The following is a 14395-nucleotide window of genomic DNA, read 5'->3' as shown; positions in this document are numbered from 1 at the left end:
AAATAATACAAAGAAAAAGGGGATATTTAAGGCACGAATAATATTAGTATAATAAAAAACACAGATAAATAATAATAATTAAGTCTTTATTAGTCCCACAATGGGGAAATTATTTCTCTGCATTTAACCATCCCGGAGGAGCAGTGGGCTGCAATGAAGCGCCCGGGGAGCAACTTGGGGTTAGGTGTCTCGCTCAAGGACACCTCGGCATGTTGCCGGTAGAGGGGTTTGAACCACCAACCTTGTGGTTACGGGACAAGCGCTCTACCTCATGTGCCACAACCGCCCTGGCAATGCATAATATTAATGGTTTTAAGGGCTTTTGGTTGGACCAGCATTTAATAGTTTTTATAAACAGCTTTAAAAAAATAGGTCTTTGTCTTGTAAACTTTATTTTTGTTTATAGAACTTGGCAAAAAAAGCAAAATAGATTTATGGTTAACACCCTTTGCTCAAATGATCTGTCATAAGTAAGATAAGATAAATGATCCTTTATTAGTCACACAGCGGGGACTACAGCAGCAGAGAGGAAACAGACAAGAGACAGTAAAAGAAAAGTATAATAAATAGGTAAAAAAAACAACTATAACTAAAATATTAGAATGATTGTTAATATTGCACATTAGATTGCACAGGTTATTTTTATTGCACGGTGGATATATTGGTAAAGAATCTAAATATAACAAGTTCATAGAATAATGTTAAATAACAATAATAACCTTTGTTCAAACATCAGTAATACTTTGAATACCAGTTATTTTGTCCTTCATCCAATGCAATTCGGCTTCAGAGCCAATTATTCAACTGAGCCACCTTTCTATTTCTGTTGGACAAGGGGCGTTGTTGGAGCTGCATTTGACACTGTTAACCAGAGGATTCTTTTGTCTAAGCTGCACAGCTACAACTTCTCTTCAGGTACACTTCAATGGATTGAATCATATCTGCATAATAGATCCCAGTATGTCCAAGTACAGAACCATCAATCACTGCCCTCCACTTGTCCACAGGTGTCCCACAAGGTTCCCTCCTGGGCCCACTGCTATTTTCTTTATATATTAATGATCTTCCATCAGCATGTCCGAAACACCAATATCCAAATGTATGCAGATGACACTGTCATTTACTTACATGGAATTACACAAGTTCCAAATGAGCTCACTAACGCCATGGTTCATGTAACAGCAGGTTAAAGCGATGCTGTCTACAACTCAATGTGTCCAAAACTGTATGTGTTTTTTACCAAAACACTGATGGTGTAGAGCAGGATGTTTTTGTATCTGGGGAGAAGCTACAGGTAGTACCGGAATACAAGTATCTTGGAGTACTTTTTGATTCCAAATTATCATTCAAAACACAGGTGAAAAAGGTCTGTAACAGGGTCAAATTTAATCTGTCAAATTTCAGGTTCACACGAGATTACATATCAACAGAGGCAGCTCAGATATACATGCTTTCTATGGTCGTTTCTCATATCAATTACTGTTTAACAACCTGGTCACAGGCCAGCACCACTACTCTAGAACCACTACAGTCATTGTATAAAGGAACACTCACAATTATTTATCATCACTGCCCAATATTACAAAAATATAACTTGTTCAGTTGGGAAAACATGATTAAATATGTGAATGTCTGTCTCATGTACATATATATGTACATATATGTACATATATCTGTACATATATATGTACATATATGTACATATATATGTACATATATGTACATATATATGTACACATATATGTTTTTTTACATATATATGTACACATATATGTACACATATATGTTTTTGTACATATATATGTACACATATATGTACATATGTTTTTTTACATATATATGTACACATATATGTACATATATGTGTACGTACATATATGTGTACGTACACATATATGTACATATATATGTACACATATATGTACATATATGTGTACATATATATGTACCTGAAGGTAGAGTCATTTATAAATAATACAATTCAAGAGTTACATAAACAGTTTACACGCGAGGAAAAGAGTTCTCTCCTCTAAAGGCTTCTGAAGCTTCACGTCGTTGATCTGTGGACTGAAAACATGTGACATCAGGCTTTATCAATAAATATCTATATTTACAGATACTGAATAAATAACCTTATATATTATTATTGTTATTCTTATTATTGTTATTCTTATTATTGTTATTCTTATTATTGTTATTGTTATTGTTATTGTTATTGTTATTATTATTATTATTATTATAATTGTCATTATTATAATGTCATTATTATTATAATGTCATTATTATCATTATATATATAATACATATAATATATATATAATATATAATAATATATATATATAATATATATATATATATATAATGATATATATATATAATAATATATATTATCTATGATTATATATAATATATATATTAATATATATATATCATATAATAATATATATTATATATATTATTATATATATTATATTATTGGACTGGACGTAGAGGAGCATCTCAAACACTGACGAGCTTTCACAGTCACAGAGGAGTGAAGAGTGTCTTCTTCTTGTCTTCAAACGACCTAAAGATCTTTGAGAAAGTCTTTTCTTAGACTGGACTCAAAGCCACAACTACGTGGTGGCCAGGGTTAAAATATCCATATAGATACAGAGATATATAAATATATATCTCTATAGATATATAGATATATAAATATATAAATAAATAGATATAGAGATATAGAGATATAGATATATAGATATATAGAGATATATAGATATAGAGATATAGAGATATATAGATATAGAGATAAATAGATATATATAGATATATAGATATAGAGATAAATAGGGGTCTGCCCAAGACCCTGACTGAGATGTACATCCACTTCCTGGTGGTTCAGTCCAAACTGAAGAAGGTCAAGTATGATGGAGGAGCTGAGACGGATCCACACTGGAGTCCAGAGAGCAGGAAGATGACTGAGTCTCTGGGAAAACTGGCTTTTGATCAGCTGCAGAAAGGAAACCTGATCTTCTATGAATCCGACCTGACAGAGTGTGGCATCGATATCAGAGCAGCCTCAGTGTACTCAGGAGTGTTCACACAGGTCTTTAGAGAGGAGAGAGGACTGTACCAGGACAAGGTGTTCTGCTTCGTCCATCTGAGTGTTCAGGAGTTTCTGGCTGCTCTTCATGTCCATCTGACCTTCATCAACTCTGGGGTCAACCTGATGGAAGAAGAACAAGCAACCTGCCAGTTGTCTAAAGTCTTTAGGGACAAACCTAAACCCAAACATCTCTACCAGAGTGCTGTGGACAAGGCCTTACAGAGTCCAAATGGACACCTGGACTTGTTCCTCCGCTTCCTCCTGGGTCTTTCCCTGCAGACCAATCAGAGAACCCTACAAGGTCTGCTGACACAGACAGGAAGTAGCTCACAGACCAATCAGGAAACAGTCCAGTACATCAAGAAGAAGATCAGTATCAATCTGTCTGCAGAGAAAAGCATCAATCTGTTCCACTGTCTGAATGAACTGAATGATGGTTCTCTAGTGGAGGAGATCCAACAGTCCCTGAGTTCAGGACGTCTCTCCACAGATGAACTGTCTCCTGCTCAGTGGTCAGCTCTGGTCTTCATCTTACTGTCATCAGAAAAACATCTGGACGTTTTTGACCTGAAGGAATACTCTGCTTCAGAGGAGGCTCTTCTGAGGCTGCTGCCAGTGGTCAAAGCCTCCAACAAAGCTCTGTAAGTCCAGAGAGAGTTAGATTTATTATTAGATTAATAAGTAATGCACAGCTATCTTCTTAAGAGAACAGGAAAATACATAAAGTATTCCTCATTGTCTTTCAGACTGAGTAGGTGTTACCAATGGTTTTCTTGGTGACTGTGGTCCCAGCTGTCTTGAGATCATTAACAAGTTCCTCCCGTGTAGTTCTGGGCTGATCCCTCACCTTTCTCATGATCATCGATACCCCACGAGGCCAGATCTTGTGTGGAGCCCCAGACCGAGGGCGATTGATGGTCATTTAGTTTCTTCCATTTCCGAATAATCGCACCAACAGTTGTCTCCTTCTCACCGAGCTGCTTTCCGATGGTCTTGTAGCCCATTCCAGCCTTGTGCAGGTCTACAGTCTTTGCCCCGACGTCCTTAGACAGCTCTTTGGTCTTGCCCATGGTGGAGAAGTTGGAATCTGATTGATTGATTCTGTGGACAGGTGTCTTTTATACAGGTAATGAACTGAGACAGATGTCTTTCATACAGGTAACAGTTGAGATTCAGAGTACTTTCTTAAAGTGAAAGGACTAATCTAACCGGTCTGTGGGAGCCAGAATTCTTGCTGGTTGGTAGGGGCTCAAATACTTATTTCACTCAATCAAATGCAAATCAATTTATAACTTTTATATAATGTGATTTTCTGGATTTTTTTTTTATATTCTGTCTCTCACTGTTAAAATAAACCTACCATAACAATTATAGATCGTTCATTTCTTTGTCAGTGGGCAAACTTACAAAATCGGCAAGGGATCAAATAATTATTTCCCCCACTGTATATCTCTAAAATACACCTATACTTTGCATTTATGCCATCATTTGCCAAACTGCCAAAGAGGAGTGGCGTAGATCCTGAAATTAGCACCCCTGTGTACTGAATGGAGAAACAGTTTTGAATCGTCAATCGTTTTGAATTGAGAAACGATTTTGAATCAAATCGGGACCCGAAGAATCAAAATTGAATCGCACCTTGAGATAACAAAATATTCACACCCCTACAGATAAAACTACCAAAAGAAAGACAAATATACATAATACAATCCACTTCATTTCAGTAAAACAGTTTCCCTGTGGATTCAAAAGCAGTTTAATGTTATTCCTTGCTCTACTCTGCATTGTATGGTTCTCAGCCCCCCAGTCATCCATTCAGTCACAGAGGGAAGTTTTCAGGTATTGTCCCTTATCTTATCAAGTGTGATTTCACTTCTTTTCCATGTCTCTTCAGACTGAGTGGCTGTAACCTCTCAGAGAGAAGCTGTGGAGCTCTGTCCTCAGTCCTCAGCTCCCAGTCCTCTAGTCTGAGAGAGCTGGACTTGAGTGACAACGACCTGCAGGATTCAGGAGTGAAGCTGCTGTCTGCTGGACTGGAGAGTCCACACTGGACACTGGAGAGTCTCAGGTAAGGATTAATCGACCTGATCAACTGATGACCATTTGAATTCTGATTAATTTAAGTGTTTATTACTTATTCCTTCCCTGAGTTTTTCTCTACACAAATTATGCTCAAACCAGTGAAACTTTCCATTAATATAATTCATCTTAGTTTGGTTTCTGCTTCTGCTGTTGGAACCTGATAACCAGAGAGGAATTATACGATTTAAAGTTAAGAACTGTGTCCCTGTTATGCAGTGAACATTTCTTTTGGTTGGGCTTCTGTACTGCAGCTGACTGAGAGCATCTTGACCTCAGTGAGGTGTTGGAGCTTAGTAGTAAGAGTCTGGCACCTGCGGCTCTTCATCTGTGGCTGTTTCTCCATCCTGATGAACCTCGAGGCGTTCCAAGGCCAGACCAGATTTCTAATCTCTCCAGTGTGTTCTGGGTCTACTGGGGCCTCCTACCAGTTGGATGTGCCCAGTAAACCTCTAAAGGCATCACCACTGCTCCTCACTCCACTCTGACCAACTGCCTCACTGACATTAAATCATGGATGCAAAGCAACTTCCTCAAACTCAACTGTGATAAATCAGACATGATCATCATCGGTCCCAAATCCCTCACAAAAAACAGTCAACTTCTGCCTCACATGGACAACTCCACTCTGTCTCCGTCCACACATTTGCAACCTTGGAGTCATGTTTGACAGCAACCTCTCCTTTGAACACCATGTCAATCAAATCACCAGAACTGCCTTTTTCCATCTAAAAAACATCGCCCGTCTCCGCCCGTCACTCTCCCTACCTGCTGCTGAAACCCTGATCCATGATGTGGATCACCACCTCCATCACCTCCAGAATTGACTACTGCAACAGTATTCTTCATGGAACATCAACCAAAGTCCTAAATAAACTCCAGAACATCCAGAACTCTGCTGCTCGTCTGCTCACGCATCACCCCTGTTCTTCAGAATCTCCACTGGCTTCCCGTCCCACAACGGATCCAATACAAAGTCCTGCTCATCCCCCACAAAGCCCTCCATAATCAGGCCCCCTCCTACCTCACCCCCCTCCCATACCTCCACCTCACCGACCTGCTCCATCACCACCACCCTCCTACCACCCTCCTACCTCACCGACCTGCTCCATCACCGACCTGCTCTATCACCACCACCCTCCTACCTCACCGACCTGCTCCATCACCACCACCCTCCTACCTCACCGACCTGCTCCATCACCACCACCCTCCTACCTCACCGACCTGCTCCATCACCACCACCCTCCTACCTCACCGACCTGCTCCATCACCACCACCACCTCACCGACCTGCTCCATCACCCTCACCCTCCGACTCACCGACCTGCTCCATCACCACCACCACCACCCTCCATCACCACCACCCTCCTACCTCACCGACCTGCTCCATCACCACACTCCGTCCTGTCGGTTACGCTCCTCTGATGCCAACCTCCTATCTCTGCCAGTCAGGACCAAGCACCGGACATGGGGCGACAGAGCCTTCTCCATAGCTGCCCCCCCCCTCTGGAACTCTCTCCCCAAACACATCCGAGACTGCAACGATCTTTCAATGTTCAAATCAGAAATCAAAACTCACCTGCTTTTAATGTCTGACTAATGCTGTGTTTTAAGTTTTAACTTTTTAATGTGTAACTCTTAATGATGATTTTAAATGTCTGTAAAGCGTCTTTGGGTACTCTGAAAAGCGTTCTCTATAAATAAAATGTATTATTTTTAAAGGGAGGCGTCCAGGAGGATGCTGATTAGATGTAGTACTCAGCTGGCCCATATCAATGTGAAGGAGCAGCAGCTCTACCCTGAGCTTCCTCTGGATGTCTGATCTCCTTACTATCTCTAAGGCTGAGCCCAGACACCCTATGAAGGAATCTCATTTCAGATTGCTTGTATCTGCCTCCTCTTTCTTTTGGTCACTATCCAAAGCTCATGACCATAGGTCCATGTGGACTGGTAGATAGAGGTCTTTGCCTTCCATAGCAGCTCTTCAACGGTCTGAAACCTTCTTCCAGAGGTGGAATCTAAGGGCCTAGTTGACTGAGTCTTAGACAGACGTTCCCAGTTCACCCTCACTTCATGTTTGGGTTTACCAGGTCTGCCAGCAGCCTCCCCCGCCATCTGATCCAACTCACCACCAGGTGGTGATCAGTTGACAGCTCTGCTCCTCTTTTCACCCGAGTGTCCAACACATACGGCTGCAGATCTAATGACAAGAAATGTAGATGCTCATAAAACGAGAAAGGTGGGGTAATGAAACCTTCTGTGAGTCTGTCCAGGCTCATGGTAAATTGAAAGTCCAACCGCTTAGTGCCCCTATAGGTTCCTGAGAGCAGTCTCTGGACAATGTTTATTAGTTCAGGTGGTTCATTGTTGTTATTATCACCTTTAAGTGTTATAATCCCTGTCGTGGGTGGGCGGCTCAAAGTTGTTCTTTCGGGTAGAGCCCGGCTGAGGCTGATGGGTCAAGGCCATGCAACCAGACGCTAGCTGGAGAGCTAGTTCTTTTCTGATTGTTGATGTGATTCATGTCATTGTTGCTTCTTTTACTATTTAATTTTTTAAAGACAAGTCTTTAATGCAGCAAAGGTTTAGTAGTGTCTAACATCATGTTGACTACGGTGACAGGAACTTGTAGCTGCCTCTTATTGAAAGCCTTACAGTGGCTGATTTGAATTGTGAACTAGTGTCTGTGAGAAGTATTAGACGTTTTAAAGACTACAGAAACACATTTATGATGACAGTCAACACTTTACTCTCCAATCCTCACAGTTCCCTCCGGTCATGTGACATGTGTGTTCTTTGGTGTGTTTGCAGGCTGTCAGGCTGTCTGATCACAGAGGAAGGCTGTGCTTCTCTGGCCTCAGCTCTGAGCTCCAACCCCTCCCACCTGAGAGAGCTGGACCTGAGCTACAATCATCCAGGAGACTCCGGAGTGAAGCTGCTGTCTGCTGGTATGGGGGATCACCTCTGGAGACTGGAAACTCTCAGGTATGAAGAACCGTTTTATTACTTGCTCCCCCAGTGAAGGAGATCAAGTTTTGCACATTTTCTTTATGAGTAAAATAGAGAGTGAAGATCTGCGATTTACCCACCAATCTACGTTCCAACCTTAAGTGAGTGGCCCACGTATCCAGAGGGAGCTCGGACTAGAGTGTAGTCGCAGTAGCCCTCTGCTCCTTGGTGATTCACCATCTGATCAGGATGCCCCATGGTCCCTCCTTTTGGAGGTTTCACACAAACGTACCAGTAGTAGTGGACCGAGAACATGCTGGAGAGATTCTATATCTCATCTGGCTCGGGAAGACCTCTGGAAAATGTTGTTGGGGTGAAGGATGTTTGGAGTCGATTGTTTCGCTTTCTGCCACCAAAACCAGGCCTGGTATAAGCATTTCTGAAAAATAATAAGTGGTACCATCTCATTAATTCACAGGGCTTCATCTGGACATATAAGTGCATTTGTAGTGACTCACTGACTTGTGTGGGTGAGATGTAATGTCCATGTTCCCCCTCCTCCTTTCAGGGTGGAGCCTGCTGGAGTCCAATGGTTCAGACCAGGTCTGAGGAAGTGTAAGTGGGGTTTGAATTTGATTCATGAAAACAGAGCAGCACAGAGTCAGACATCTTCAAACTGTGACATCACTCATTCCAACCTCTGATGTCATAGCTGAATAACAGCTGTGTTGTGTCTCGTTCTCTCCATCAGATTCCTGTGGACTCACACTCGTCCCAAACTCCGTACACAGAAACATCCAACTGTCCGACCACAACAGGATGGCGACCAATGTGTCCGAGGATCAGTCATATCCGGCTCATCCAGACAGATTCTACTACTGGGAGCAGCTGCTGTGTAGAACTGGTCTGACTGGTCGCTGTTACTGGGAGGTGGAGTGGAGAGAAAGAGTTAATATATCAGTGAGTTATGGAGGAATCGAAAGGAAAGGAGACGGCAGACACTGTTTGTTTGGAGGGAACGATCAGTCGTGGAGTCTGAGCTGCTCTGATAATGGTTACTCCGTCTGTCACAATAACACAGTAACATCCATCACCTCCTCCTCCTCCTCCTCCTCCTCCCCTGGTAGAGTAGCAGTGTATGTGGACTGTCCTGCTGGCTCTCTGTCCTTCTACAGAGTCTCCTCTGACACACTGATCCACCTCCACACCTTCAGCACCACCTTCACTGAACCCCTTCATCCTGGGTTTGGGTTCTGGTCCGGTTGGCGTGGTTCCTCGGTGTCTCTAGTCTAGATATTTGCTCGGTCTGTTTCCATTTCACTCTGTTACATTTCGTTTTTATTCCGACACCAACTTCTCCACCTGAGCCAGGAGGAAGAATTTTTATCACTGTAGTTTAGGAAACCGATATTCAGACGGACCAATGCTGCATCGTGACGTTTTCTAGTCGAAGGTCATCTCTGTAGACGTCGACAACGAGTGATGCACCGATGTTAATGTAACAGTTTGTCTGATAGTGGAGGTGTCCGTTACGTATTTAGTGCCGTGTGCACAGACAGATCGTTGTCTATCGTCTGATATCGTTGAATCGGTAGATCGAACAGTCAGCATCTGTTCATGCTGCTTTTATAACATCTGCATTTCTGTTTGATATCATTTCGTTCACATAAGTACTAGCATGACAATTAGTACTGATACCTCATAGTATTAGTACCACTGAGGAAGGGAACATTGTAGTTACTACCTTTGACCACTAGATGCCAGTAAACACCAATAATAATATCGTTATTCTTCAGATTAGATTAGAAAACTTTATTAATCTCTAATGGAGAAACTCATTAATGACAAAAATCAGAGAACACAACAAATACAAATACACAGTACAACAAATATATAAAACGTTAAAGATGCTACACTTGAAACCCACATTTCCTCAGTGGTTCACTGAAGAGCTTCTGATGGGATCAATATTCCAATCAGACAAAGCTCAGAGAACCTTCTTATTATTTCAGACACAGCCGTTTGTCTGTAGCCTTCAGATAACCGCTGATGCTTCCTGCAGAATGTTCATGTTTCCTCAGGTTTCACCTTCTGACCGTTGAGACTGAACACTCTCTGTAACAAACAAGTGAAGTATCTTAAAGTATGATTGACTTTAATTAGAGCTCTATCTTCATTTAGGATTCATTTATATTCCCTGTAACTGAGCTAAAAGTGATGGATGCTTTTATTCCTCATTCCTATAATTTCATATAACTTAGTATTCATTTAAGAGTGATACCGTGTGTTTTTATATCTGGTCAGTGTGATTTCATATTCATTGGAAAGTGAGACAGAGACAAGGCCTATATTACAAAATAACAGATATTTACACATCCTTTGGACTTAAACTGTTCACTTTGATTAAACACTTGACAGACTTGTTTTAACGTATTCTTTATTTGTTTGTCATATTTTTCAAATAAGTTACGTCTTATACTCTTGCACTGTGTTTATTGTCATGCACCAATCACCTGTTTGCTTTGTGAGGCCCTAAAGATGGTTTTATTGTAACATCATGTGATGTCATTATTAGCGTAAAAACCCAATAAACAAATGTAAACAAAGGAAGCTGAGCACCTTCTCTGTGTGTTTATTTAATGTAATCCATAAATGTTCATAAATGTTCCTCCTCAGGCAGGAAGTGATGCTTAGAGTGACCAGCAGGTGGCAGCAGACACTCACGCTCCAACAGTGAAGAGGCTCTGAGACAGTTTATATGATGTAGTACTACCATCAAGTACTACATCACAATGTCAAAGTACTACCATCAATTCCTACATCACAATGTCAAAGTACTACCATCAATTCCTACATTACAATGTAAAAGTACTACTACTCTTCTTTACTAAATGTAACAAAGATCTCAGTTAGGTGCTTTGTCCTTTAAGCACAAGGTTGGGAGTTCGATTCCCAGATCAGACTGGATGTTTGTTAAAATGTTCTCAAACTTGATATTGAACCCCAAGTTACACAAAACATAGTGACATTGATTACCATCAATGAATGAATTATTATGGGCTGTATTTAAGCTCTGTATCACTTTATGGTTGTTTATCTGCCATAAATGTGAAGATATGATCAAACAGATCAGCTGTTATTGATCCTGCTGGAACATGGCTGATTTCCAACCAGCTGCAGTTAATTAACACCAATTAATCAGCTTCCTGCAGGTTTGTAGTCCTTTTCTGATTGTAGTCCTATTCAGATTGGTTGGTTTGTAGTCCTTTTCTGATTGTAGTCCTATTCTGATTGTAGTCCTATTCTTATTGGTTGGCTTGTTGTTGTATTCTGATGGTTGGTTTGTGGTCCTATTCTAATTGCAGTCCTGTTCTGATTGGTTGGTTTGTAGTTCGATTCTGATGGTTGGTTTGTAGTCCTTTTCTGATTGTAGTCCTATTCAGATTGGTTGGTTTGTTGTTGTATTCTGATGGTTCGTTTGTAGTCCTATTCTGTTTGTAGTTCTATTCTGATTGGTTGGTTTGTAGTCCTATTCTGTTTGTAGTTCTATTCTATTCTGAAGACTTTAAATGTTCCTCAGTGGATGAGTCTCAGAAAGAAGAAGGACCATAGTTTGGGTTGATGACCAGAGATTTCACCAGCTGTTTTTTCATTATTTCGCCCACAGAGTAAACCTTCAACCTTAAAGTTGAGTTTGGAGGTGACGTCATCTACTTCATGAAGGTACAGAGAGAACAAAGAGACACTCTCAGTCTGATCCAACACCTCAGGTGTTTAACACAGTCATGTTATTTAAGATAATGGACGAATGGATTTTATGACCTCCTCGTCCTCTCTGATATTTTCTGGGATTAGAGACGTTCCGTCAGACCTTCACATCGTTCCCAGTCACCTGACGCCTCCACCTGCTCACCTGTTTCCACTTCCCCTCATCATCAGCTCTGCAGAACTTCCACTGGTCCATTTACTGTCATTCTACCTAAACCTCGTTACCTGTTCCTGATCTGCTCACCTGGTTCTGTTTAACTGTTCAGACTTCCATCCTGTCGCTGGTTCCTGACCTTAATGTTCTAATGTCTTTAAAGTGTTCTTTTGTACGTACTTATACATCGTCCGTAGAGGTCTGAGGAATTTAACCCTGACAAAGATCTTCTACTGTGACTGAAGCAGCAGAAGAAGAGGGTGATGTATCACCTGTTTCTTGTTGAACGACACACACTCACCTGCAGTCCAGAACCGTCTCATAAAGAGTTCAGACACAAAGTGATCTAAATATAAACCAGAGTTTAACATTAAACCAGAATTTAATCTAATATTAAACCAGAGTTTAATCTAATATTAAACCAGAGTTTAACATGAAACCAGAGTTTAACATGAAACCAGAGTTTAACATAGTTTAACATTAAACCAGAGTTTACCACCAAACAGCTGATGAGCTTTTAATAAGAGCCGTTATGGACTCGGTGTTTCCTGTCCTCTCTGCTGGTAAACGGATTCGGTGATCAGTTACATTCTCGTCCTCTGGAGCTCAGTGAAGCAGAGAAAAAGGAATTAAAAAGGCGAGAAGAAGCCTCGGACAGGAACGGAGCCGGCGGGGCGATGAGGCCGAACAAAGAGGATGGATTTCAGAGTGAAGACTAAACCTTCCTAAACGAGTTAGTCCTGAGCCGGCTGACCTCTCTGCTGCTCATCCGGCCTTTGAAGCGTGCAGTTCAGGGGGAGGAAACCGATCGGCCAACTGTCCCTTAAGTGACAAAATGCCCCGAGGTGACACACACACACACACACACACACACACACACACACACACACACACACACACACACACACACACACACACACACACACACACACACACACACACACTGGGATGTGTGGACAGCTGCAGCTGGGATCAGACCACCTCAGTCGAGTTCAACACAAGTCCAAGACCAGATGTGTTGGAGTCCAGTATGAAGACAGAGTTCAGCTGCAGAATCTAACGAGTATCTTCACTGGATCTAACAGACAGACGTCAGCTGGTTGACTGCAGCTGTATGAACCCCAAATAAACTGACACTGCTCTGATTGATTTACAATAAACAGATATATAAGATGCTGAAATAACTACATAATGATGCAGATTTGTAAAAAGTCTGAATTCATGTTTTGTAAACTTTCTCTGCAAGACGATAAGCAAATATCTTTAAAATGCTTTTTTTCTGAATGGAGTTTGTATTATATTAAACTTGCACAAATACTAAATAACGTCTTCTCTTTCACGGCTCATAGACAGCACAATAAAAACCTTCATCATGTTTTAATTTAATGTAATCATTCTCAGACTTCAACATAACAAATACTAAATATATAACACATTATTATATTACATGATACAAACATATTAAGTGCTGATGCAGTTTGATGCATTTATTAATAAAGGACTTTCATTGGCTATGAGGAGACGAGTGGAAATGTGAAAACTTTCTCTTTCTCTCGTTCAGGTCTTTGTCTTTTGTCTCCGTGAGTGTGGACTAATAAAGTTTTTGGGGTTTGACTGAAAATTTGCATCATAATGAATTTAAACAGCAGCAACAAAAACAATTCTCTGATCAGATAATATGGACGACATCTTTACATTAAAAACTCAACATGAGGAAAACATTGTGCATCATCTTTGACTGTGTTTGAGCACCAAGCATCCTGATGTAAACACAGAGTCCACCTCCTCTCTGTCCTGATGTCCAACCGTCAAGAGCAGCTTGATCCTGGACCACGATGGGTCCAGGTCTCTGTGGGGATGTGGGTTCAACAGACACTGACTTTGTGTTGCTGGGTTGCCCTGAAGTCTTATTTCATCCATCTTATATTACTGCTACCAAACATCAGCTAGGAGCATGATGGGTAGTGTAGTAGCCTTGGGTCCTAGCTGTGTTAGCTTAGCTTCCAGGTCTGGCTACATAAAAACAGCTGCTCTGCTAATGTGCTAACAGACTGTCCCACCAGTAACCGTCTCCAGAATGTGTCTCCTAGAAGACGTCGACCAACATCATCGTTGTCCTCATGTGTCAGCCTCGACAGCCTCGACATCCATGTCTGTGATTATTTTCATCCTGTTAGACAAAAGTGTGAATATGAATCTGTGAGTTCACAGAGACCTTTGACCTCCAAATTCAGTTCATCCTTGAGTCCAGGTGGACCTTTGAGCCAAATGTGAAGGAGTTTCCTCCAGGAGTTCCTGAGACATTGTTTTTATGAGAAATGACAGACAGACAGACAATTCAGTTTATTTTGTATA

The sequence above is a fragment of the Anoplopoma fimbria genome, chromosome 4 (genome assembly GCF_027596085.1).
Source record: "Anoplopoma fimbria isolate UVic2021 breed Golden Eagle Sablefish chromosome 4, Afim_UVic_2022, whole genome shotgun sequence".
NCBI classification, from domain to species: domain Eukaryota; kingdom Metazoa; phylum Chordata; class Actinopteri; order Perciformes; family Anoplopomatidae; genus Anoplopoma; species Anoplopoma fimbria.
Note: the sequence above shows the minus strand (reverse complement) of the source record.